General features: G+C 37.0%; 1 protein-coding gene across 1 annotated transcript in view; it reads left to right on the top strand.

Moving 5' to 3' along the window:
• Positions 1-26,897, top strand: part of SPAG16 (sperm associated antigen 16) — a 1,202,663-nt gene that overhangs the window by 105,463 nt on the left and 1,070,303 nt on the right. The window lies entirely within an intron of this gene.

Raw genomic sequence — 26,897 nt, 5'->3', positions numbered from 1 at the left:
CTAGAATTCAAAACTAAAGACGCCTTTTTGACACCCTGCTTCTTTCAGTATTACTAAAGTTATTTCCTCTTCAGTGCCATACCAGTCAAACTTCAAAGAATTATTTTACAGAGCTAGGTAAAACAGTAATGGAATTCATCTGGAAGAACAAAAGGTCAACATATCAAGGAAATCAATGAAAAAAAATGTAAAGGAAGGTGGCCTAGCAATTCCAGATTTCAAACTATATTATAAAACAGTAATCATCAAAACAGCTTGGTACTGGCTAAGAAATAGAGCAGTGGATCAGTGGAATATATTGGCACACAATACACAGTAGTAAATGACCATAGTAAACTAGTGTTTGATAAAGCGAAAGATCCAAGCTTTGGGGGTAAGAACTCAACATTTGACAAAAATTTCTGGGAAAACTGGAAAGCACTTTGGGAGAAACTAGGTGTAGACCAACATCTCACACCATATACCAAGATAAGGTCAAAATGTGTAAGTGATTTAGACATAAAGTGTGATATCTTAAGTAAAATAGGAGAACATGGAAAATATACCTGCCATATCTAAGGATAAGGGAAGAATTTATTACTAAACGAGATAGCATCAAACGATTTAAAATGAATAATTTTGATTTTGTGAAATTCAAAAGCTTTTTCAGAAATAAAAGTAATGCAGCCAAAATTAGGAGGAAAATAGAAAATGGAAGAATAAGTTGCAGCAGATTTCTCTGATAAAGGCCTCATTTCTCAAATATGTAGGGACTGAGTCAGATTTATAAGAAAATAAGAGCCATTCCCCAGTTGATAAATGGTCAAAGAATATGAATAGGCAGTTTTCAGGAGATGAAATCAAAGCTATCAGTAGTCATATGAAAAAATCTCTAAATCACTGTTAATTAGAGAAATGCAGATTAAAACAACTCTGAGATAACCACTTCACACCTGTAAGATGATCTAACATGACAAGACAATGACAAATACTAGATAGGGTGTGGAAAAATAGCGGCACTTATGTATGGTTAGTTGGGTTGTGAACTAGTCCATCCATTCTGGAGAAAAATTTGGAGCTAGGCGCAAAGAGCTATAAAACTGTGCATACCCTTTGACCCAGCAATACCACTACTAGGTGTGTATCCAGAGAGATCAAAGAAAAGGGAAAAGGGCCTATTTGTACAAAAATAGTTATAGCAGCTCTTTTTGTGGTGACAAATAATTGGAAATCAAGGGGATGCCCATCAGTTGGGGAATGGCTGAACAAGTTGTGGGATATGATTGTAATGGAATACTATTGTGCTATAAGAAAGACAAAGGGGATGGTTTCAGGGAAAAAAAAAACATTGGAAGACTTATATGAACTTAAGCAAAGTCAAGTGAACAGAACCAGGAGAACATTGCATGCAGTAACAGCAATATTATAAAGATGTGAAAGAGCTACTCAATTGTGAAAGAGCTGCTTTGATCAAGAAAATTCCTAAGGACCCATGATGAAAAATGCTATCCATCTTCAGAGAGAGAGCTTATAAACTCTGAATGCAGATTGAAGCATACTTTTTTTTAATCTTTATTTTTGTTTTATTTTATTTGCATTTTCTTTTGCAATGTGGTTAATATGGAAATTTGTTTTGCTTGGCTTCACATGTAAAATTGTTTGCCTTCTCAAGGAGGGGGTAGGAACATGAAAGAGGGAGGGAATTTACAGTGCAAAATTTTAAAAAAAATTATTGTTAGTTTTTTTATATGTAACTGGGAAATCTTTCACAAAATAAATTAAAATAATTAAAAATAAACTCCTCATTCCAGAGTTCATGGCCCCTTTGTAATCTGGCCTAATCTCGCTTATGGGACCTTATATTCTACTTCTCCCAAAAATGAATTTAGCCTTCTTGCCTTACTATTATACATGCACCAATCTAATTTTTACCTTCATTCAGCCCTCGTTGAGAATTCTCTTCATTCATTTCTCCATCTGTCTACTCATCTTTCAGTACCCAACTCAATCCCATTACCTTCATATAGACTTCCCTGATAATTCTTGCCCATATGTTTTTTCTTTATTTTTTGAATTTGTATTATGCTTATTTTTTGTAATACATAATTTAATATTTTATTATAGACTTTCTTGTTCTCTAATTTTTTATGTGTCTAAGTCTTGTATTCCAAACAATAATGTAAGATCCTTGAAAACAGGAACCATATCTACAGCTTCTTTGTATCTTCCTACTCTTTACCCTAATATTGAGCTGGGCACACAGTAGGTGCTCAATAAAAGGTTTCGGAAGGAATGAATAGAAATTAGCCCAAATACATTATATCTGTTTAACTACACTATTTTTCATATATCACTCCAAAAACTTATTATCCTCACTCCCATCTCTATTTTTCCTTTTAATAAAATTGAGTTAATATTGAGATTAATGGTTAAAGTCAGCTATTTTTAAATAATAAAAACTTCTCTTGAATCAAATGAATGTAAAACAAAAAAAAGTCTTTCAAAGTGTTTCCACAATAATTTAATGAATTAATTTCTCCCCTTTTTATTGTTGTTAAGAAATAAATAAGCCAGCATGAATTCCGATAAACACTCTTTTCTAATGTCAGAAGTTATAACCATTAGTATAATAGTAGCAGTTGGAAAACATTCCTAAGGTCATTCAACTTCCTAGCGTTAGCAATATTTTTGTTAGTTACATAAACATATCTTCGAAGTTTTAATATTAAAAAAGACAGAGTTTAAATGAATATTAATCAGAAATAAAACATCATATGTATAAATCCTAGATATGAGTTTTTTGAATAATTCTTTAAATCATTGCAGGGATTAGTAAAATAGCATGAAGAAATTATTTGTATAATTTCCAGCCTTGTCTCACAGATTAGAAAAATAATGTAAAAATAAAAATATTTACACATGACTTTAAGCTATCATGCGACATCTTCATCTCTTATTATTCTCCAGATTTTTTTATATTTCAGATAACGTCGTCTAACAAATATAAAGGGAAAGGAGGAATTATGTTATAAACTGTTTACATGGTTTACAACCACACCACCCTCAGATAAGAGCAAAAATGAATTGTGAAATTAAAATGAAGATTTAATCTGAATATTTCAATATTGCAAGTATGTTTGTGACAAAGAGAAGGATATGAAAATAAATTTGTAAAATTTTTTGAAACATGATGCATATACATTGCAAATTTTCCTTCAGGTTTTAGACTTGGGTTTAATTACCTTTGATTTAAAGCACTTAGAGCGAAGCAGTTGTCTTGGCCCCAACTCATTTGGAGTTGGAAGGGCAATGGAATCTCAAATAATGAAGGGACGTTCTGCATTTCTTACTCCCTTGGTCAAGCTTGCTCAGAAGCAGTTGCAGTTTGGTGCTAGTTATGCTTGGTTAAGGGGTTAGGGAGACAGAAGTGGAAAAAGAAAAGCAAAGGATATGGAGAAAGTGCTTATAGGGCAGTAAAGGAAAGGAGTAAGTGAATATTGACTCGTTCTTTCCAACCCTTATTGTAGTAGATGGTTATAGACTCATAAAAGATCAGAATTGGAAGAGCCTTTGACTGTCTCTCCAGAATGGTTAAGGTGGGAAATGTGTCAAAAGGAAAATAGATGAATAAATGACATATGATGCAAAGTAACCAAAATATTTTCAATACAAAGAATTTAAGTGCTGTCAGAGTTCAAGATAGCATGTTGCTCTTATACTTTGTCATCCATCCAAATCTTCACTGTAGTTATATTAAGCTTCAAAAATCCATATTAAGAAAAAGTTTTTCCCCCAAAATTAGTAGATTATATAACCAGATAGCTGCTAAATTTAGGTAATTATTTAGTTTATTTTAAGAGAATTGTAGCCATAAACTTCAATTTCCCCTTACAAATGCCCTTTGTTAGTAATTAATTATTAAAGATGCATTACTTTAAAGTAATTTAATTATATTAGTTTGTTAATGATGTTATACAAATTATTTTCAACACTTATTATATATGACCAGTGTAATTATTGTAATAACATTTTTCCTCATAAATTATAGAAGAGTTTTCAGATATATCCATTTGTTTTAATCATATTTACTTTTAGTTCTTTAGGTAGTACATGGTTTTTTTCTAAGTGGAGAAAAAGCATTTTATCTTTTTTAGCCTGTGTTCATTTATTTTTTATTTATTTGAAAAATTTCTCATATTTATCTAATAAGTATCTCCCCATTTCTCACTTCTAGTTTTCAGGTATGAAATGGTGTTTTGAAAGAGGCACTAAAAACAAACATAGGTAATATAACCTGTTTAAAGTACCTCTGCTTATCTTTTCCCCTTCATTAACCGCTTGGCAGTGCGTTTATTATATTGCAAGTTACATGAGCGTAGGGACTGTCGTATTTATTTGTGTATCTACCCTTACATATTGCTTTGTTTTACTATTCAAGATTTATAAGTATTTATTGAAATAAGTTTACTAAATAACAACTGCATAAAGGCTTATTAATTAATTTCTATCCTTTATCAAGGAGTTTTTTGTGGGATAGTTTGCTAACAATGTGTCAGAATTCACTGATAGCTTTTGCCAGATGTGGCTTTCCTTAATGAAAATACATGTGACCCCAGTTGTTGTAAAGTACCTATAATACAGTATGTTTATATTCTCCAAAACACTCTCTGATCTTTTGTGTGTCTTCTTGCACATATATTTGATAACATATGTCTATTTCAACTTCTCTTCACCTGTCTTACATAAGATATTATTTTTGTTTTGATTTTCTGGAAGAATTGGAATCCTGTTTCTTGACTATTAGGTATTCCTTGTTATGTATTTAATAATATTTTTCCTAAAATAGGTTGACTATAATTAAAAGCATTATATACAACCTATTGGTTTTCCAGAAAGAGTTATGCAGGAAAAATGTCACCTCTGACCCATCTCCTATATCTGACAGGCACCATGATCTCAGTGGATTTCTTAGACTCAATAAACTTGATTATTAGCATCTAGAACCTAGGCCTATGGAAAAATGCTCTTTTTTTTTTTCGGTTATGCTTGTGGTACAGAGACTGCAGTGTTTTTTTATTTTATTAGAGGATGGGTGTCTTGTCACAGCAGAGTTCCAGGCACAGAACTGTGACATAGTAGAAAGTGAACTGGAATTGGAATCAGGAGAAATGCATTCACATTCTAGTCATGTGACCTTAGGCAAAGGACTTCACCTCTCTAGGACTCAGTTTCCTCATCCCTGAATTTACATTTCCAGGGCTTAGACCAAATTATCTCTATAGTCTCTTCTAGCTTCAAATCCTATATGATATGACAAAGTTTGTGGCCTCAAGCCCTGTTTTATGGTGTGATCCTTACTAGCTAGAGAAAAAATTTAATGATAAATTTAATTCTCTGTAATAAGTCAGATAAGAATTATATTTACCAGAGCAATTTTTTTTGTAATTAAAAACCAAATTAAACTTTGATGACTATTAAAGCACTTGGTGTTAAAAAGAAAATACTACATACATGTGGAAACTTTAGTAAGTATCATTTGATAATGGTGGCAAAAATTCTTTAATAGTTACTATGTACAAAGAATATAATAAGGGCCCCAAAGAAAATATATTCATCAGAACATTTACTCATGCCATTCTGTCATCATCAAATATAGGATACAGAGTTGTCATTGGAGTGAGGAGCCTCTGATACATACTGGCTGTTTGACCTTGGTGAAGTGCCCTGGGCAGCTCTTTTCAAGATCTTAAATGATGGACTAGTTGCTCACCTGCATTATTAAAGGGAGTTTCCTCAACTAATGAAAAAATAGGTCCAGGACCTCTTTGCCCCTATTCAAAGATATAAAGTTAAAACCAGCTTATTTAAAGTGAAGTTATAGGTTGGAATTCAAATAAGCAAGAAAGGATTTTGCTATCAGATTATTCTATTTACAAAAACAAATTAGTGTGAATTAGAAGAAAAGCAATTTGGAAATAATAATTGTTTTCAGGTTTTCAATTCTGGTGTTTATTTTATATTGTACATACCTGTTTTTAGTACTTAGAGATAACAAAAGTAACATTGAAATGAAAATAATTACTTATGGACTTATAATATTATGTAACTTTGACATTTTTTTCTCCAGAGTTTTAGTATTTATAAATAACATTGCCTAACAAATAATGAATTCATTTGTATTATTTTCCTCATAATTTTAAAATAAATTCATGAATAAATTAAGCACACTCTAAAATGTAAAATAATATTTATTTTCCATATTAAGAGGTTTTAAAATATATTTTGTTTTCCTGGACATAATATTTTTATGTGCATAAAGAACTAAGGAGTACTTTATAAATATGCTTTTCTGGAAATACTTTTCCAATTTTAGAATACTTATTTTCTGAGAATAAAATGAGTGTTTTATTATTTTTATTTAAGGAAAGGAAATGAAAATAAAAATAAAACAATGAAGCAACATTTCAAAAAGTTTATGATTTTGAGTTTATAATAGTTGATTGTAAAACCTAATAACTAAATTAGTAGGCAATTTTACCAGTCTTTAAGAATAAAAACATTATCTATGTTTAGGGTAATATATATGTTAGCACATATGTGTTATGTACTTCATATTTTTTGTTTTATATAATTACATATATATTTTCAATTTAATTCAGATAAATACTTATCAGATGCCTTCTCTGTGCAGAGCACTGTGCCAAGTTCTGTAGGATAGAAAGCTCAGATAGAAACAGTAGGCATAACTAATAGTTATATCATACTTTAAGATTTTTAAAGTCCTTTCCTTCCATTAGCCTTATGAGGTGGGTAGTTCAAGTAAAGGTTAGGTGACTTGCTCGTAGTCAAATAGCTGTAAGTGTCAGAGCTTAAAACTTCCCTTTCATAGTTCAGAGTCTGTTAAGGAAATGTGTCATGTACACGGAAAACTGTAACACAAAATAGTCCCTGATAAATGTGTTAAAGGAGGTATAAAACAGTGCTCACAGCAGGTTTTTGGAAGAGGTGGGTAATATTTGAGTCAAGTTTTTAAAGTGATAGGTAAGCTGAAGAAGATAGGAGAAAAAACATTTTCTGCTCTTTAAAGAGGTAGGAATCCTTACAACATCACCAATGTGAAAATATGTTTAATAGGAATGTGTATGTATAGCCCATATCAAATTGCGTGCTGTCTTGGGCAGGGGAGGGGGAGAAAAATTTAAAACTCAAAAGCTTGTGGAAGTGATTGTTGATAAATCAAAATAAATTAATTAAAAAAAAATAAAGAGGTAGGAAACTACCTTTCTGGAACATGGAAGACTCAGTTGCTTTGTCAAATAGTTTTACTGAATTACCTTTTTAAAACTTTTTAAAATTTAATTTTTTTTTCTTCTTTCAGCCAAAGACAAGGTTTATTAGAACATTTGTTATATTGGGCAGACTCTTAATGAGTCTGAATGTTAGTGAGCTATTGGCTAGATTTTAAGAATCTGAGCAGTGGCTAGATTATAAGAATCAGAGCATCTTAATGGAGACAAGATGGACCTTACTTATATACAGAAAGACTGTGGGAGGGATCTAGGAGTGGCCAAGCAGTCTGAGGGCGGGGGAGAGAGGAGGAGAGACTGTGAGGTAATAGAAAACCAGGGACCTGGACAACTTAGTGTGGCCAAGAGCCTAGATAGGATTAAGGGTGGGAAGTGGCCATAGGGAGGTAAGACAATGGAGGGATGGAGGGCTAGGCCAGGTAATTGGGAGATTGTGTGTAGCCACATTGAAAGGCCAGTTGATGGTATTATAGCCTCAGGCAAAGCCAGAGATTTGGCCATGTGGGAAAGTCCAGGGTTTTTCCTTTTTGAGGTCCAGATCCCAAACTCATCATTCCCCCCTCAAACAAATGGGACTCAAATTCTTTTGGAGTAAGGGGCAAAGCTCTTGGCTTCTGAAACTGCTTCTGGCTGGCAATGGACAAAGAGGTGTCACTACCTTGAGGGGGTCCCAAAGGGGTTGACTGGAGCTGAGCACAGGCTGCATCCAGGGAATGATGGGGAGACATTGGCTGGTACCAGCTATTTGCTACCAACTGTAGGTGAATGGCTTGTAGTCTTGAAGACACAAATCTGACAGAAAAGACTGCAGGGCCCAGATAGAAAGCAGGGACTAGATTTAGAGCTCAAATATGAGAGGATAAAACATCCTTTGCTCTGTTTGGATTCAGATGATTCAGTTTTCCAACCATGCAGTATCAAATCCACTTCATAGCCAGACACCAGTAACATTCCTTTTCAAAGGAACATAATGGGGAAACTGAGCCAGAAGGATCCCTTCTTAGACTGAGGCTAAAATGTCCTCTCAGTTTCCTGATACTGACTTCCCACCAGTATCACAGTCTCGGAGTAGCTTGTGGCATTTCTCTCAGATGATGGATTATTGATTATTGATGGATTATGATCCATCAGACAACTCAAAATCCTATGAGCTTTTACCTCCAACAACAAGTTTCATTAATCACAGCTTAGGAAAAGCTTTTCCAGGATTTACATCTGAAACTTAAATTTGTCCTGGTATAAAAAGCCGATCATTAGAGATTTCTATACACTTACAAATTCTCAGTAAGCCATATATAACCCAAGCAGGCTTTTTGGGTAGTTTACACATTAAAACAATAACCAACAATAGCCAAATTATTTTAGTGGTAACCAAATTATGAAAAGTTGCTTTACATAGCTGATCCAAAAAATTCACCAATTTGAAATGAACCCATTACCAATCAGGTGACTTCAATTTTGTTAAATTCATTACTTTACACAGAGAATCAACATCTCATCATTAACAGTTAAAACTACAACTTTAAAAGAGCATGCTCACCCAAGTTCAGAGGCCAGCTTCTTTACCTTGAGCAGGATGTGCTGAACCTGGGTGATGCATCCAAGCAAAAGTTGCCCCAGGACCCAAGGCAATTGCCAGTGAGACCCACACTGTAGCTGCTGGCCCTCCCTCCTCCTTCCTTTCCCCAGGGGGGCCAGGGTGAAATCAAAGGTGAGGGGGAAAGGGTGAAACTCTCTTCTCCTATGAGAGGGCTTAACAGATACCCTCTTCAGGTCAGTTGTTTTTCCAATGAGATATTTCACATTGTTTTCTAATTTTTCATTCATTTGAATTTGTTTTACAGTGTCTTGATTTCTCATAAAGTCACTGTCTTCCAATTGCTCTTTTCTAATTTTTAAGGAAGTATTTTCTTCAGTAAGCTTTTGGACTTCCTTTTCTATTTGGCCAATTTTGCTTTTTAGGGCAGTCGTCTCCTCATTGGCTTTTTTGGACCTCTTTTGCCATTTGAGTTAGGCTATTTTTTAAGGTGTTATTTTCTACAGTATTTTTTGGGGTCTCCTTTAGGAAGCTGTTGACTTGTTTTTCATGATTTTCTTGCATCACTCTCATTTCTCTTCCCAGTTTTTCCTCTACTTCCCTTATTTGCTTCTCAAGATCCCTTTTGAACTGTTCCAAGGCCTGGGACTGATTCATATTTTTCTTGGAGGCTTTGGATGTAGGAGCTTTGATTTTGTTGTCTTCTTCTGGTTGTATATTTTGATCTTCTTTTTCACCAAAGTAAGATAATAGAGTCTGACTCTTTTTGTGCTGCTTGCTCATGATCGCAGCCAATTACTTGAGTTTTAAAGTCTTTGTTAAGGTAAGAGTCTGCTTCCAACGTGGAGAATGTACTGTCCCAAGCTTTGGGGGTTTCTACAGGTATTTTCAGAGATACTTCTAGGGACCTGTAAGTTTTCAGTTCTTCCAAGGTGGTATGATAAGGGTCGAGGTGTTTACTCTTTTCCTGGCCTGTGCTCTGGTCTTTGAGTGACCAGCCACAAGCAGTCTTTCCTCTCTTGGAATTGTGAGGAGGGTTTCCTCTCTACTGCCACTACAAGCTCTACCAGGTCAGTGTTCTTCCTCACCCCTAGACTGCCACCTAGAACTGTGACCCAGATCCAAGCACGGGCAAAGAGAGAGATGCCTGCCTCAGCACCAGCAAAGAGATCCCTGCAGTCCCCCTCTGATCAGCCACTTGATTCCCCCTCAGTCTGTGGGCCGGAAGCTCAGGATGCAGCCACCACCCCTGCGCCTGTGCTCTGAGCTCTGGAGCTGGCTCTGACCTAGCTCCTCTCTCAGCACCACAGAAACAGACTTTTCCCACTGACCTTCTAAGTTGTCTTGGGCGTTTGTGGATTGAGGAGTCTGGAAACCGCCACAGCTGCCTGTGATTCATTCCTCTGAGGCCTGCTCCAGGTTCACTGCGGCCTGTGCACCCATACCAAACTGAGCTCCTCTCACCTCCTGGCGCGATATGCGATATCCGATCAACCATCCAGACTGTCTTGGGCTGCAAATTTGTTTTACTCTGTCTTTTTGTGTGTTCTGCTGCTTTAGAATTTGTCTAGAGCCATTTTTTATGGGTATTTGGAGGGGTTTAGGGGAGAGCTCAAGCAAGTCACTGCTTTCATGCCGATGTCTTGGCTCCGCCCTCCCCCAGATACCCTCTTCACTGGAGGGAAGGGAGTGACCAGGGTCGTAAGGAGGTGTTTCTGAACTCTTTAATCATCAATCACAAAACCTCCAGAATCTGCCAAGATAGTTTTAGCTGTTCTGACTTTTACTTGTAACTTGCATGAAGGAGAGTTCAGGGTTATAGAGGGAAGGGAGTAAGTCTCAAGGAACCAAAAAGCAATTGCAGTTTTCCCCAATTCCCTAGCACTGAGAGAACTGACAGAATTGGGCATACACTTCCAGAGAGGGCGTCTGTCCTTGTCCTCTATGCTGCGGAAGGTATGTTCAGGTCCAAGGGCTTGAACTGACCCAGTGGACCAATAGCCTGAGAGCGTCAGGCTGAGTGGGAAACAGCCTTGTAACTGTGTGCCTGAAAAGCACCTCCATGCCTTGGTGCTTGGAGAGCGACCCCAACGCTAGAGCAAGAAAAGGAGTGGGGGAGGCTTACACACCTTCCAGTCTTGGCTGGAGAAGAACTTGGGGCTAGGCAGTTTCCCTGTATGGGCCACCAAAATGTTGAGGTTTAGGGACGTAGGAGTGCTGGGACCCCAAAATCACAACACACAGGTCCTGCCGGAAAGAATTTGACCCAAGCCTCCTTTTAGCCCAAAACAAGGTTTATTAGAACATCCATCATCTTGGGCAGACTCTTAAGGAGTCTGAATGTTAGTGAGCTATTGGCTAGATTTTAAGAAGCTGAGCAGTGGCTAGATTATAGGAATCAGAGCTGAATTGCCATTTTTAATTTTGTTGCATTTGTTTTGTTATATGGGATGGCTCTCTGAGCAGAGAAAGACAGTTTTGGAAATGGAAGTGATATGAAAAAATAAAGTCTATTTCTTAGAGACAGGTAAGGAGTTCACCAGGTGAGAAGAAAGAGAACATGAAAGGCCTAGAGAATATCTTGAACAGAGTATTTGAGGGAAAGTAAGCAGTCCACTTGGGTGGGAATGCAGAGTCCTTGGAAGAAGGGAGTAGTATAATATAAGTATAGTATAAAGAAAGGCCAGAAAGATGCAGGGAAAGATGCTAATTACCATGCAAAGGAAAGAGGCATCTTCCTGACTCTATCTACTGCACCATTTAGCTGCCCAGAAGGGACCTTAGAGGTCATTTATTTTATAGAGGAAGAACTGCGGCCCAGAGACTTTAGTGTACCCAAGATCAAATAGGTAGTTAAGTGATAGGAGCAGAATTGGAGTCCACGATGTCTAACTCTGGATCCAGCATTCTTTCCATGGTGCCACACAGATAGAATGGTCTCATATATACAAAAATATTTCTAGCAGTGATTGTTGTAGCAGCAAAGAACCTAGAGGAAAGTGAATGCTGTTGATGGGGTAATGGCCGAACAAATCATAGCATGTGGACAATACAATGGAATTGTTATTGAGCTATGTAAGGGTTTCTGCACCCCTCTAATTAATGAACTATAATCTGTACAAGAGAGTAAGGAAGTTTTAAATGTAAAAAACTTGACAGTTCACACCTTGGTGACATCTTTACTAGATGTAAACCTCTTTGATTGGGTCAAGAAGGGAATAGGTATTGGCTAACCAAACTCACTATTTATACCTCTGAGGGCTTGAAATAGCTAGAATTTCAGCAACAGTAAGCTGTAATGCTCTGGAAGACTTCAGGCTTGAGAGTGTCTTGAAGAAGTAGACCCTTGCATTTGTACCAGAGGGCAGCAAAGTGAGGAAGGCAGTGAACCCCTACCTTTGACCAAGTTGTTGGCCAGTCTGGACTAGTAGAATACAATACTTTGAGGTAAGATAAGAGAAAGACAGGTGGAGGACAAACCAGACCCAGAAGGAGAGCCACCTGATGCAGGAAGTAGCTTCAGGGACCCTTCTTGGCATGAGATTGCCCACTCAAGACCCAACAAAGACACAGATCCGTAGAGTCCATCTTTGAGCTAACAAAGGGAAGCTATGTGAGGATTCTAAACAGGAAGAAAAAGACCCTCCTTGCCAGTGTTTTCACATGTTCTTTGTGTATGTGCTTTATAGCCTTTGGTTTGAGTCCACTCCTTCCAGGGGCTTCCTGTGTGCTCAAGGTATGGGGGAATGAATCAACTCTTCTTACAGACCACCTTGTTAAAGGTGGTACACAGTGGCTAAACAGTGGGACTTGGAATCAGTAAGATTTGATTTGAAATCCTGCCTCAGACACTTACTAGCTGTGTGATCTTCAGCATGTCCCTCAAATCCTCTCTATCTCAGTTTTCTTATGTATAAAGTGGGGATAATAATAGAAGCTATCTTGTATGGTTGCAGTGTGATGATCAAATGAATTAGCAAATGAAAAGTGTTTTGCAAACATTAAAGCCCTATATGAATGCTAGTTATTACTACTGTTGTTATTATTGATGTTATAATATCCTTTTTCTTAAAGCTGATGGAGTTCAACTGGTTGAGTTGTAATAAGGGGCACTCTAGTATCATGAGTAACACAAAATCTATTTATTTTCAGGGTTACCCCTAGAATTCTGAGTTTATTAGGAGAGTCACCCCCTCCTTCTGGACACCTGGCCAGCCAGTCCCAATGCAAGTTGTGGAAATAGCCTGATGGGATTGTCATGGTTTTAAGAAATGGCAGGCATGCAGAATTCAAAGGATCTTTGGAATAGTTTTATGAACTTATGCAGAATGAAGTACCAGGAGAAAAATTTACAAGATAAGCATAATAATGTGAAGCAAAACAGCATTGAAGTATGCAGAAATCTTATCAACACAGTGACCATTTCTGACGATAGAGATAGATGGATAGATCAGTAGATAGATAGAGCATTTATTAAGCACTGTATGCAGGAACTGTGCCAAGCATTGGTCATACAAATATAAACAAGCAAAGCTACCCCTGCTGTCAGGGAACTTACATTCTAATGGGGATTGACATTACACAGGAAAAAGTGGCGGTGGTGTGGTAGAGAAATGGCTGGAAAGTAATGGGGAGGCCAGGTTCTAGGCAAAACAAAGTGAATGCTTCCTTCTCAGAGCCCCAGAGCCCCAGGAGATGAGTCTCAGTTTCTTTTTGGGGTGAAGGAAGGATGATAGGATTAGAGTGAAGGTAACATGAATGGGGGGGTGAAGCAGACCTCCTACGTCTTAGTAGAGAGGTGTTAGACCACAGGTATAGAATGGGGCTGATATAGCCAATATGTTGATTTGTTTTTTCTTAAATTGTACTTCTTTGTTTCAAGCACCAGTTCTAGTGGGGAACAGTCATTGGAAAGTGAAGTGAGGCTTCCAAAAGAACATCAGTGAAATGTACTCAAATATTCAAGTAGATGGGAGTTCTCCCTAGTGATGCAGAATTCCTACCCAGCTTATGTGACTCTTAATCATTTCCTCCCATGAATTTGTCATAGCAAGGAGAAACTGTGCATTAGAGCCTTCTTTGTTTTTTCCTGATATTGGAGGGTAATTATGGGGTATTTTGGCTATTTATCATCCTTCACCCTAGACAGGTGACCAGCCCATCTTCTCTTCCTAGCTATGCTTTAGTTTTCTAGGCAGTGGGAGAGGGAGCCCCTTCCTTTCCTAGTCCCTTTCCCCAGTGCAATGGCCACGTGACGGGGGAGCAGACAGATCAGACTTCGGAGAAATTTCTGAGGGAAAGTTTACACAAGGAGGTGGGGAAAGGGACCAAACCCCTGCAACGGCCTGCCCTCCACCCCTAACATTCCCCCAACCCCCCTCCCCGGGAAAGGGGGTGGGACCAAATGTCGATAAATGACTGTGTGTGACTCCCGCTTTCTGTGTATCGGACAGGAGAAACAAGTCCCCAATAAAGCCTGTTGAAAAGTCAAAAAAAAAATTACCCTGCAGAATTACCCTGCAATTTTTTTTTTCCCCTGAGGAGTACAGAAAAAGGATACCTCATACAAAAGGTGATCTAAGGCCTTGTCTATAGTGTCTGCATCCATTTCACTAGACTCTGTCCTCAATAATAAAATATTGATATGGTTGTGCCATTCACAAAGGTAATGAATCTGAATGATTCTTTGTTTCTAACTGCCTAGGCAAGTGTCATACATCTTGCCTGCTTTTACAGACCCTTAAAATCTAACAGCACCAGCAGTTTGGGTTTAGGATCACCCGTAGAATTTAGTACTCAGACTTTGTCTGAACAGTTGAATGAGCATAGTCATATATGAAGAGCTGTTTTATGATGTCTTTCTTTAATTAATGCAACTTTTATTATCTATTGCATATTATCTTTATGTTTCTTTTTAAAAAAAAAAAAGAAGAGAAAATCTATCTAGCCAGTAAAGCTGAAAAGGAGAGATTTATGCAGCCACAATTTTTGTTGCTTATAGCAAGCTAAGCAAGATATGACATACAGTTAAAGTTTTCCTTTGTCCTTCTACAGTTCCAACACTTTGATTTATATTTGTTATTTTTAAAAGAATATGTATTTTGTTTCTGAGATGGAAAGATGAGTTATTGTATGGGTTTCTCTCTCTCAAGCTATACTTGCTGTACATGGTCTGAAACCTAAATATTTTGTCCTGGGGGAATAGGTCACTTTTTTAAATAAATGGAACTTTTAATATTTAAAAATTTTTATTACTATTTATAATATTTTCATTAAGTGTGTTAAATTTCATCATCATCATTGGCACGAGTGTTTTCTAAAATGGATTAGTTCTATACTTCTTCTTTGGCCTTGCTTTTATACCTAAAGGTGTTGAAAAAATTACTCCCTAGTACTTGCAGGGAGTATCTCTGAATGACAGACATACATTGATTTTTTTTTTTAATATAGTGCTTTATAAGAATATGTAAGATTTTGTTTTTGTTAAAAATTTTAAAATAGTTTTCAGTTTAGAGATATTGAGAACATATTTTGACATTTGTCTTCTGAAAGAATCATTGGTAGCCGCACATTGGCTACCAATTGTGTACTGAATGAAGTCAATTTTCTTTTAGTTTGACATTTGAGACCCACTGTGATCTACCTTTACAGCCTTATGTGCCAGTAGCCTCTATGTCTTTGCCAAAGTGAATCACTACTACTTGCTTGAACACACCCTATGCTTTTATTTTTTGTGTGATTTTGCTCATGCCATTCTCTCTCTGAAATGCTGAAATGTTCTCACCCTATCACCTGCAAGCTATTGCAATCCTATCAATATTTCTAAGTCCAGCTTCACTGCCATTTCTACTGTAAAACCATTTCTGTATCCTTGAATTCTGAAATAATCTCTCTTTGTTTCTGAATCCCCATAGCATATTATTTATTAATTCTAGTGCTAAATAAATGTTAGCTATCAGTATTATCATCTTCATCATCATTATTATTGCTACTATATCTCTTACTGAAATGAGCGCATTCCACCTTAAAGTTATTTGTGTAGGTGTTTCCTGGCCTCTATGAAATTGTGAACTCCTCAAGATCTCAAAGTGTTCTTCATATTTGTGTTTCCTACATCAATTAGGATGCTGTCTTACATATAGTAGGATTTGATAAATGTTTGTTTAATGAATGAATTGATGATTAATTTACATTCAAGCATTTTATTCCCAACTAGACCATCTTTGTCCTTCAATCAAATAAGAATACTTAATTAGTAATTTTCAGATAAATGCCATAGATTCTGAATTATTGTGAATTGTTTATATTCCTATACAATTTATATGTTATATAGTCAATTTCATAGGACAGCATTAACTTGTAAGTAATTCACAGAGAATGTTCAATAAATAAGTCATGGGATAGTTCCTTTTTTAACAAGGTGTTATTATTATTGTCATTATTATTAGTATTTTTGGTGGATAAATTACTAGGCCACATAGTTCTTTAAGAAAAGAAAATCAGCCACTGTCTTCTAATTAAAAAAGAATTTTCATGGAGGAGGCATAAACTTGGCAATAAACAGACTTAGCAGATGATTACAACTGAAAGCAATGCAGTCACTATGATTATCTTTTTTTTTTTTTCTGGAGTATATTTTTGCTGCAGTAAAATACCTTTTAATGGATTGGGTCAGGGTCAAAATCATTGTATAACATTGGCTCCTGGACAGTGAGGAAGGAAACTGGGATTAATAGTGGTGATATGGGGAGGGAAGGAGGCAGAGGAGGGGGGACAGAGACTGTAGAGGAATGGAGCAGGTAGTATTACTTGTAGGTCAGTGTCTGGCACAATCCGTACACTAAGATTTGATCCTAATGAAAACGTGAGATCGAGGAGGTTCTGAAGGTGTTGGGAAGGAAGCTGGGGCTGGACAGGAAGTGGAGTTATGACACTAAAACAAAAAAAAGAGGGTCTTATAGGTGTGGAGCTAACTGAGGGCAGGCCTGAAGCAGAGCCATGAATTGTGACATCACAAAGACAACAGTGACTTTCTAGGCATTGACTGAAGATTAGTTTAAGTCCTAACTAAAGTGGTTACTTCTGGTCTGTTTCTTCCTTGTCCTCCAAAACAGCCAACCCTTCCTGGACAGTTCCAGCTATGAATATGATGATGAACATGATGATTATACTGCTCAGAGAACCTACATGTACAAAGATACAGCAACTCTTTGTGGTGGCAAAGAATTAGGAATTGAGGGGGATGCACAGCAGTTGGGGAAATGGCTGAACAACTTGTGGCATATGATTGTGATGGAGTACTATTGGGCTGTGGGAAATGATGAGGGGAGTGGTTTCAAAAAACAAAACAAAACAAAAGCATGGCAAGACCTATATGAACTAATGTGAAATAAGAAGAAGTAAGAAGATCATTGTGTGCAGTAACAGCAATGTTGTAATGATGATCAAATATGAAAGACTTGGCTACTCTGATCAGTGCAGTGATCCAAGATAATTCCAAAGGACTTATGATGGGGAAAATGCTATCCAACTCCATAAAGAGAACTGATAGACTCTAAGTGCAAACTGAAGTATAATTTTTTCACTTCATTTTTCTTCCTTTTGTTTAGAAATATGACTAACACGGAAATATGTTGTGCATGATTTCATATGTATATAATTGCTTGCTGTCTTAGTGAGTGGTGGAGGAAGTAGCAAGGAGGGAAAGGATTTGGAACTCAAATTTTCAAAAAAAGAATGTTAAAAATAAGTAATTTTTGGGCAGCTACATGGCACATCGGATAGAGCACTGGCCTTGGAGTCAGGAAGACCCAAGTTCAAATCCGGCCTCAGGCACTTGACACTAGCTGTGTGACCTTGGGCAAGTCACTTAACTCCCTATTGCCTCACTAAAAAGCAAAATAAAGCAAAATAATTTTTTAAAGATATAAAAAAGATAATTCAGGAGAGCTGATGAAGAAACCGAGGCATGTCATCTTAAGGATCATAAGATCAGAGCTTTGGAGATGGAGGGGACCTCAGAGGCCATCTAGCCAAACCCATCCTTTTATACATGAGGACAATGAGAGCATCGAGGCAGTTACTTGCGCAAGATCACCTAGGTAGTGTCGTCGGTGTGAAAACAGCATTTCCTCCTACTATATTTATCCAATTTTTATACAAAAAAATCCATAAATTGAAAATCATGGTGTCCAACCTATGTAGCATATTTATGTCCACCAGCTTTCCTAGTGAGAATAATCTTAGGACTGAGAAGGGTAGGAAGTCATCTGAGTGAAAAGAGACCTATACTAGTGATCAGGAAGCCTTAGTAGAGACCCAGTTCTGTAGTTAAACATCTCCGTGACCTGGAGGAAATTACTCCACTCATCTGGGACCCAGTTCTCTCATCTGTGATGTGATGAGTTTAGAACAAATGACTTCTGGTTCCTTCGGTTTAAAACTGATTCTAAGAGTAGCAGTTCCTTTGAAGCATAAATACATGATCTTGAAAGCCTAAAAATTTCTAGGACGTGCATAGCTTGCAGATTTATTTTAGTGAAGCAATTATAGAACCACCCTGTTTTGGTTGGGATATCACTCTGTCGATTGATATTGTATATTAATACGATAAATCTTATAAACCAACTATATAAATAACAGTGATAATATATTTTTTGTGTTAGTTTTTTATGTTTACAAAGTATAACATACATGGTTGATGTTGTTAATTTGTTTCAGTCACGTCTGACTCTTCATGATTCCATTTGGGGTTCTCTTGGCAAAGATACTGGAGTGGTCTGTCATTTTCCCTAGCTCATTTTACAGATGAAAAAAGTGGAGGCAAACAGGTTTAAGTGACTTGCCCAGGGTCACACAGCTAGTAAATGTCTGAGGCCGGATTTGAACACAGGAAGATGAGTCTTCCTGACTTTGGGCCCAACATACTGTGCCACCTAACTGCCCCCTAACATACATTATCTGTCTCATTTGATTCTCATAACTATTCAGTCAATAAGTTAGGTTGAACAGGTCAGAAACTATTTTCCTTTGTAGAGAAAAACGTTTTCCCTGTGATTTTTATTAAAGTTGCACCCCCTTTTAAAAAGTTTTTTGGTTCCTCTCTTTAATGTATACTCTACATTAGCTAATGTAAGTCTCATTTTTTCTTTTTTTTCTTTTTTGCTAGGTAATGGGGTTAAGTGACTTGCCCAGGGTCACACAGCTAGTATATGTCAAGTGTCTGGAGCTGGATTTGAACTTAAGTCCTCCTAACTCCAGGGCCAGTACTCTATCCACTGTACCACCTAGCTGCCCCTATATGTCTCATTTCTGAGGCTCTCTTACATATTCTTTTTGGGGTACCAATATAATGTTCTTCATAGATGGTAGTAGCAGTACAACCTCATCAACTATAGGAATTCCCTCATTCATTTGGACTTGGCATGGTATGTCCTTCATGGCAGTGGTAAAACACCTTTGATAAACCCACTCTATCTCACCATAAAGTATTCATAAAGCTACCTTTATCAGCCTTTAAGAACTATGCTTTGCTCTGCTGTGTTTTGTCAGATGGTCATTTCGTTTTGTCTTACATTTATCATCACAGCAGGATCTTTATATTCTGTAATTATTGGTCAGTTATTTGACTGTGAAAATGTAGTCTGCTATTGAAAATAATCTGCATTAAGTTTAACTATGATTTTCTCATATTTTCATCTAAGATGCTTTTTGATGGAGACATATACCATTATCAATAAAGCTTTTGTGAAAATGAGAAAGTTGGCATATGGATCAATTGTTATTAATGTCTTCTCAGTCATCTTGTTTTGGATGTTAATTTAATCCATGACCCTTTTCATTCTTTTGCAGTTTTCCCATTATTCAGGTATCTTAAAAGTCAATCCTGAATGTCTAGCATTTCATCATTTCTAGCATGAATATCACCCTTTGTGTGTATTTGTTAAGCTTCCAACTACTCTCCCAGAGTCTTATCTCCTCATGAGCAATTTCTGCTTCCTCATGTTGCATATTAGATCCTGAGATGTTATGGCCAAATGTGGAGTCTCCTCTGTCGTTCCATTGTGGCTTTCTAGGGTCATTCATTTTTAGTGGCTATGCGTCATAGTTGCTTATCATAAAAACTGTAACAAATCCCTTTTCTTTTAATTCCATTTGTTTTCTTTCTTCCAGTTGCATGTCAGTGTTTTTTCAATGGTTATGATTACTTAGGTTTCATAGCAAGGTTTTTCAGAGTACTTTTCCCCTCCCACCACTGGCTTTCTTTTTCATATGAACCTGTTTTCTTAACCAATGTTGCTCTTATTTACCGTGTTCCTCTGTTCCATAAAAACTATTATTTGCTGACTAATGTAGTTTCTTGACCTTTTTGTCTATCTTTGTTCTAGTGATTTTTTTAATCAGTTAAATTTCAAAGAAATGTCCTTATTCAAAAGTAAATGTCCTTATTTTTATCTCGCATCTTTTTGAATCAACACCTTGTTCAAATGGATCGGTATGAAGGTTTTTGTTTTTGTTTGTTTTTTGGTATCATTTATTATTCTAGAGGGTGCTAAGAAACCCATTGTTTCTGACCATCTGAAGTTTTATTTTTTACAGCTGACATTCTAAACTGAAGATTATTGTTTGATGACCAGTGAGGTGATATACCTCTAGAAAAACTTAATCACATCAATATTGACATTTTTGCTACAAATGAAACCAGAAGTTACCTTGATGGCCTGTTATCTTCTCACCAGAGAGTTGAATAAAAGAGCTGATACACCTGGTTTCACTGTGTACTTACAGGCAATAAGGAATATTTCACGGAACACTTGGTCATCTTCCTTTTTAGAGTTCTTGATAAATGTAGGCAAAGATATTGTCATCAAAATAGTGACATCTTATGCATCAACGATCTATAGCAGAGGACAGTGGAAAATATGAAGAATTTGTTAAGATCCTCTAAGCCAAATCAACATAGAAACTGATACACAATGACTTCAATATAAAAGTGGTTAATGGGGGAAGTCTTAGAAAAAGTTAGGAAATATGGTTTGGAATTAAGGAATAGAAGCAGCCAGAGAACCTGTAAGATATTCAGAAGCTATCTACATTATGAATACTTCTTTTAAGAAGAGAATCAGAAAGTACTGGACGTGAAAAACAATATTATCACAAAAAATGGAATTTTCATAAACTTAGAGACAAGGAATAACCCATTGCTCATGTGATTGTCATTTTAGGATCAGCTATGAACTGGTTAAGAACAGAGGTGAAATTTAACAAAAAAAATAGAAAAAAATGGTCTCTGTATATATTGAAATTTATATATATATGCATATATATATACATAAAATATGAATATTAATATGAGAACAGGGCCATTAAAGCATTTCATGTAAACTTGAAAAAAGTTAAAATTATCTAAGTTTATTAAAATCCTAGGTATCGTGGAAAATGTGAGGCCATGGAGCTAGATTTCTTTATACAATAGGATTTCATAAGATAGTGCATTACAGGTTGAATACCCTGGTTGGAAATTTTAGAGCCGACAGTCCTTTGAGTTATTCCAGGAGCTAGGCTTACGTTTGAAAACAGATAAATATGAATTAGCTCAAAATATGAATTAGCTCAAAACTAAAATGATGCCATCACCTCAGAGCTTTAAGCCATGTAATCAAATAACCTAGACCAGCCCATCTGTGACCAATGTTCTAGTCATCCTTCAGAATGGACTAAATCTAGAAGATTCCTGGTGCATCTAGTGCAAGCATGTTTTAATACGACAGTCCAAAGACAGTGAATTACTCATGAAAACATTCATTTGACCTAGATGATCCGGTTGTTAATTACGTTGACACTGCTTTTGTAATGTATTGGTTAAAATGGTTATTTTTTATGATAATTAATGTGGTCAGACTTTTTTTTTCTTTCTCAACTTATCCTTCTTGTTCTATTTCCCTTTTATGCCATATTATGACTATAAAGCCATTTTGGAGGAATTTTTTAAAAAAGTTACACATAACCAGTTTTTATTTATGCTATAAGGTTTGCTTTACATGAAAAATTAATTGATACTTTAGATGTTTTTATTACTGCCTAACAATTCTTACTTAATAGAATAAGAAATTGAACATCTTTAAAGCTTTAAAATTATATTACAATTATGAATTTTATTAGGATGAGCATCAAGACAAAATAGCTAATCTCAGTGATGCTGTTTCAATTACAAAATGCACACTTATATTTTGGAAGCCAGCCCACTGGAAGATATATTATGCAGTGAATGCATCTAGACGAGTCATACAATTCAGTGATCCTTGGTCTCTGTGACTTAGAAATACTGTAATTGTTTTGTAGTAAATGAAAGTTGTAGTTATTGAGACACAATCTAAAATGCACCTAATTGTCTACTTATTTTAGTTCTAGTTTACAGCTTTTGAAATGATTGAAAACCTTTTCAAATAACTGCATTACTTTTCTAATAAAATTTTCAAACTTGAATGTCCAAAGTAATTTTTTCTTTCCTTTTTGTGTGAATATCTGGGTAATTTATTTTGTCATCTTTCTCTTAATCAAGTTGTCCTTTCCCCTGAAAAGGTTTAAAAACCCTTATAATGTATATTTTTCTTATAGAATTAAATTCAGGTACCTGTGGCATCTGAAACAGTTGGTAAAATAAAGCTTCATTTTATACATACATGTGTGCACTGATTAGATACTGTGTGGGTAACCTTATAACCTTTCTGAATTCTGTTTCAATTTGGATTAGCATCTGCTTAGCCTCCTGGGAAGGATGGGAGCCACCAGGCTGGCCTCCAATGAAGTACAAGAATGAGCAGCCCAGCTGTAGACTGTATTATGTGCCAGTAAGAGCAAGCGAGCCAGCTGGCTGCCCTCTCCAAATTTGCACAGTGAAACCACTAGGCATTTCTTGCCTTTAGAGAAGAAGAATTTTGTTATGGGAGAAAAAAATAGTACTTCCATTTCTCAGTGACTATCTTTAAAAAAAAAAATCTTTGGAAAAGCAGTTCAGAGCTTTTATTCACCATGTTTTAGTGCTAAAGACCATAAAGTTGCTATTATGATGAGGGGTTCTTGTTTGTTTTGGGGGGAAGTTTGGAAAGTTCCAGAACTTTCTAGGAGATACTTACTGAAATGTAAAAGCTTTGTTTTTAGGACTTAAATTTAGCCAGGGATTTCTGAAGCTACCGAGCATTCAATCTGGTCTGGCCCCTCATGGATTCTCTGTGTGATGAATACTTTGTTCTGAGCTAAAGCTAGAATGTATTATAGCCCCTTGAGTTTATCCTCCTTTGGACTTACCTTCCTCATGAATGAGTTGGTCTCCTAGCTCAGTAAAGTTGGGTTAGGTTATCACCCAGTAGTGTTTGAAGAGGCACTTGGTGGCTCAGTGAGCCTGGAGTCTGGTCCTGGAGTCAACCCAAGTTCAAATCCAGCCTTAGACACTTCCTAGGTGTGTGACCCTGGGCAAGGCACTTAACCTCTGATGTCCTGACAAAATGGGTCCACTGGAGAAGGAAATGGCAAACTACTCCAGTATGTTTGCCAAAAAAATAAACAAACCCAAATAGGGTCACAAAGAGTCAGAAATGACTGAACAATAAGCAAGAGAAAGTATTATTTGAGTTGTAACAGTAAATCAACCACATTCTCCTTCAGTAGACAGTATGAGCAATGGAAAAATCCAATGGGTTGGAGTTCTTTGTTCTAAAGGCCACGATAGCATTTTTTACTTGTTTCAGTTACCTAATACAACTAAAGTGAATGCTGTTTGATGTCTTTCCTATGTAATGCACTGTCAGCAAAACATAAATTTTGAAATGTTCTATTTAACAGTACGTGTCTTAACATGCAAGATAAAGAGTACAGAAATCATAACTAATTAGGACGAAAAGCTGTATAGTCAAAGACTAGGCCAACACTTAAAACTGCCACAGCTATTTCTACTAAATGAGGGGACAATTTAAGTAACTAAATTGTGATACTGGAAAAATTTGCTGAAATTCTTCATTTTAATTTTATACCATACTGTAAACCCTCTGCATTCATAGATTGAAAATTCATGGTTTCAAATAGAGGCTATTGACAACTTAAGAATATATTATGTTCCAAAGGCTAATTTTAAATCTGTTATTTAGGAATTTGAAAACATCTTCCCATAGAACCAATATTATATATGATATATATCATATATAGCCAAACAAAAAGTATTAACCCACAATATTCCTGTTTGGTGCTGTGCCAACGGTTCCACAGGCAATAGTTGTCATGTGATCATATATGCCTTTAAGAATAAGGGACTGAATTCAGTCACAGATGCCAAATAGGTGACTTTTAGCCTTATCTTTGAGATTCATCATCTTTGCTTAGTCCCCCTCTTTTATCTTCTGTATTCATTCCCAAAACAGTACTAAGGGGGAGTACAGATGGGCCGTGTCACCTCCTGGTTGCTTTTCCTAGAGGTTAGACATCATATGTTACTCAGAATGAATAGAGAAGGAAATGAGTTGCTTGGAGCACCAGGCTACTGTGACTGAGCTGCTGTTGCTTTCCCTGGACACTCTCTCTCCCCTACAATGAGCCATGAATTTCACAAAGTTTAGGCAAACATATCCAATGCTCTTAGCAGCCCCACACAAAGTTTTTTCTTCTTTTATCCTAATTTTGGGAAGAGCTTCTAGAGCTCAAGTCTGGCCTACAATCCATCTTTGTTCCTCCCACACTTCTTCCTTACACCTGTCACCATGTATACAAATGTTTCTGTGAGAAAATGAGGCTCCAACCTGAGTCTTAGTGACTAGTGTGATGAGATAGAAAGAACACGAAACTGAGCTTCAGGACATTTGAATTCTAATTGGGGTTCCCAGCACTTACACTACCCTTAAACTAGTCTTTCAGCCTCTTTGGGGCTCAGTATCCTCATCTTTAAGATGATTAAGATGCATTCAATAATCTCTAAGGTCCCATTCAGCTCTTCTCTTCTGTGATTTATGTAATAAGTAGCACGTCTCTCTCAGCTCCTGCAGGAAGAACAGGGACTTCTATTTTCACCCTCCGTCACCTGACAGGCAATTGGAGCAAGGAACTTCTCGTGAACCGAATAAGGCCTTTCCTGATTTGGGCCTGGGGCTATTGGGTGAAGGTGGGAGGAGGTTTAGGAGCAGATGCTGCAAGTAGTGAGAAACAAGTGTCCACAGGACACTTCTCACACCTGGACTGACTCCCTTGTCTGTCATTCCCTTTCTCTTCTTCCTCAGGTGCACCCCAGGGATAACCTCACCTGCTTCTCTGTCAGCTGCCACCCCTTATTTCTAAGGATTCTGTCTCTCCCACTCTAGAATTAAATGCAATTTCACAGATATCTATTTCCAAAGCAAATCCTCACTTCTTGAAAATTATCTAATGCATTTTACTACTAAAACAATGGGGAACAAGTAAAAGAAGGTTTGAGGACTTGCTTCTATGCCCTTCCTCTGCCTTATCTATTTTCCCTTAGAGGCCGTGGGTAAAGTTGTGTGGAGGTGTTATTGAGGGTGGAGCAGCTTCTGGGGATCTGTCACTGTAAATGCTACCACTAAAGATCCGTACTGGTTACAGGTCACTTTAGAGGTTTGAAACAGGGAAGTGGTGAGAAGGATCCCAGGCAGCAGTAGGGAGGAGAAATAAGTTGAGGGAGATACAAAACAACAGTAATATGGAGGAAAGGAGTGTGATTGAGGCCAATGAACACCTAGCTAGTGTGGCTGTTGTGGGTTGGTTTTTTAATGTAAGAAAGAAAAGAAACATGCATTTATTAGGTGTCTCCTGTGTTGCAGACACACAAAATAAAAATTTTCTCATTTGATCCTCACAACAACACTGAGAAGTGCTATATGACCTCCATTTTATTGGCTGAGGGAACTGAGTGAGACAGAGGTTAAGTGATATGCCCAGGGTCACACTGCTAGTAAGTGTCTGACTTGGGATTTGAACTAAAGCACTCTATACACTGTGTTACCAACTGCCTCTAAAGGAACGAAGTCAAGTATGCCTGTGTTCAATATGTTTCCCAAAAGAAATCAATGGCTTCTATTCACTGATGCTACCTCAGCCTCAATTGCCACCCTACCTCCCTTCTACTCCTCCCTACCCCTCATTAATGTTTGCTGATGTTCCTTGGTTTAAATTGTCTTTCCTTGGAGATAATTAGAAGCTAAGGCATGTTAAAAGCAAGTTGTTTAAAGTAATTCCAGCAGCTAACTGAGACTTTCTACTTGTTGGATTATAGGGAAATTTATAGATCATTACAAAAGGTAGAGATTTGGAAGGGAATAACTGAAGCATTTTGTTTCTGAAACACTCATGCATTTCTCTATTTGCAGAGAACTCTACAACCCTATAAGTAGAAAAAGATAATTTGTATTTATTGCTACATTCCCTTCCCACACCATACCACATCTCTTTAGAATAACAACATCTCACTTATCCAAAGTCCCCGTATCTGTCTATTACTCTCGGGCCCTTCACCACACCATGTCTCACAAACCTGTAGATAAAAGTCTTCAAGCACAGGAGTTACTTGACGCCGAGTTGCCATAAATGTGGGCTAGGGAGTAGACAGACTGATGGAACTGGAATCAGGAAAACTTGGGTGTGAACCTCCCCTTCCCCCCCCCCCCCGCAGCTCTGTGGCCATGGTCAAGTCACAAATCCTCTTAGCTTCCATTTCCTTATATGTAGAATGGGAACAACAAAGCCTGTCCCACCTGACTTAAGGAGTTGTTAAGACATTTTAGTTAGATGGAGCATATGTAGCTGTTAGTAAACGTCCTAGATTAATACTCCTTACGTCCTCACTCAGATCCCTGACGACCTATTGCCTTCATGAGTCAGTTTGTAGCAAACTAGGAGGACCAGAGGAGAAATAACACTGGTATGGCAGTATAGGGGTCTTTTAGAGATATCCTTAGTGACTGCAAAACTGAAAAGTGAACTGAAAACTGTAGTAACTCACCCCGAATAATGAATGGTGTCATTGTAGAAAGAATCGGGCGTCTGGAGAAATTGAGTTCAAAGCCCACTTCTGAAAT

This window comes from Phascolarctos cinereus, unplaced genomic scaffold, assembly GCF_003287225.1.
Source record: "Phascolarctos cinereus isolate Bilbo 61053 unplaced genomic scaffold, phaCin_HiC Scaffold_7;HRSCAF=346, whole genome shotgun sequence".
Taxonomy (NCBI): Eukaryota; Metazoa; Chordata; class Mammalia; order Diprotodontia; family Phascolarctidae; genus Phascolarctos; species Phascolarctos cinereus.
The sequence above is the reverse complement of the archived record's forward strand: the minus strand, read 5'-3'. Positions and strand labels throughout refer to the sequence as shown.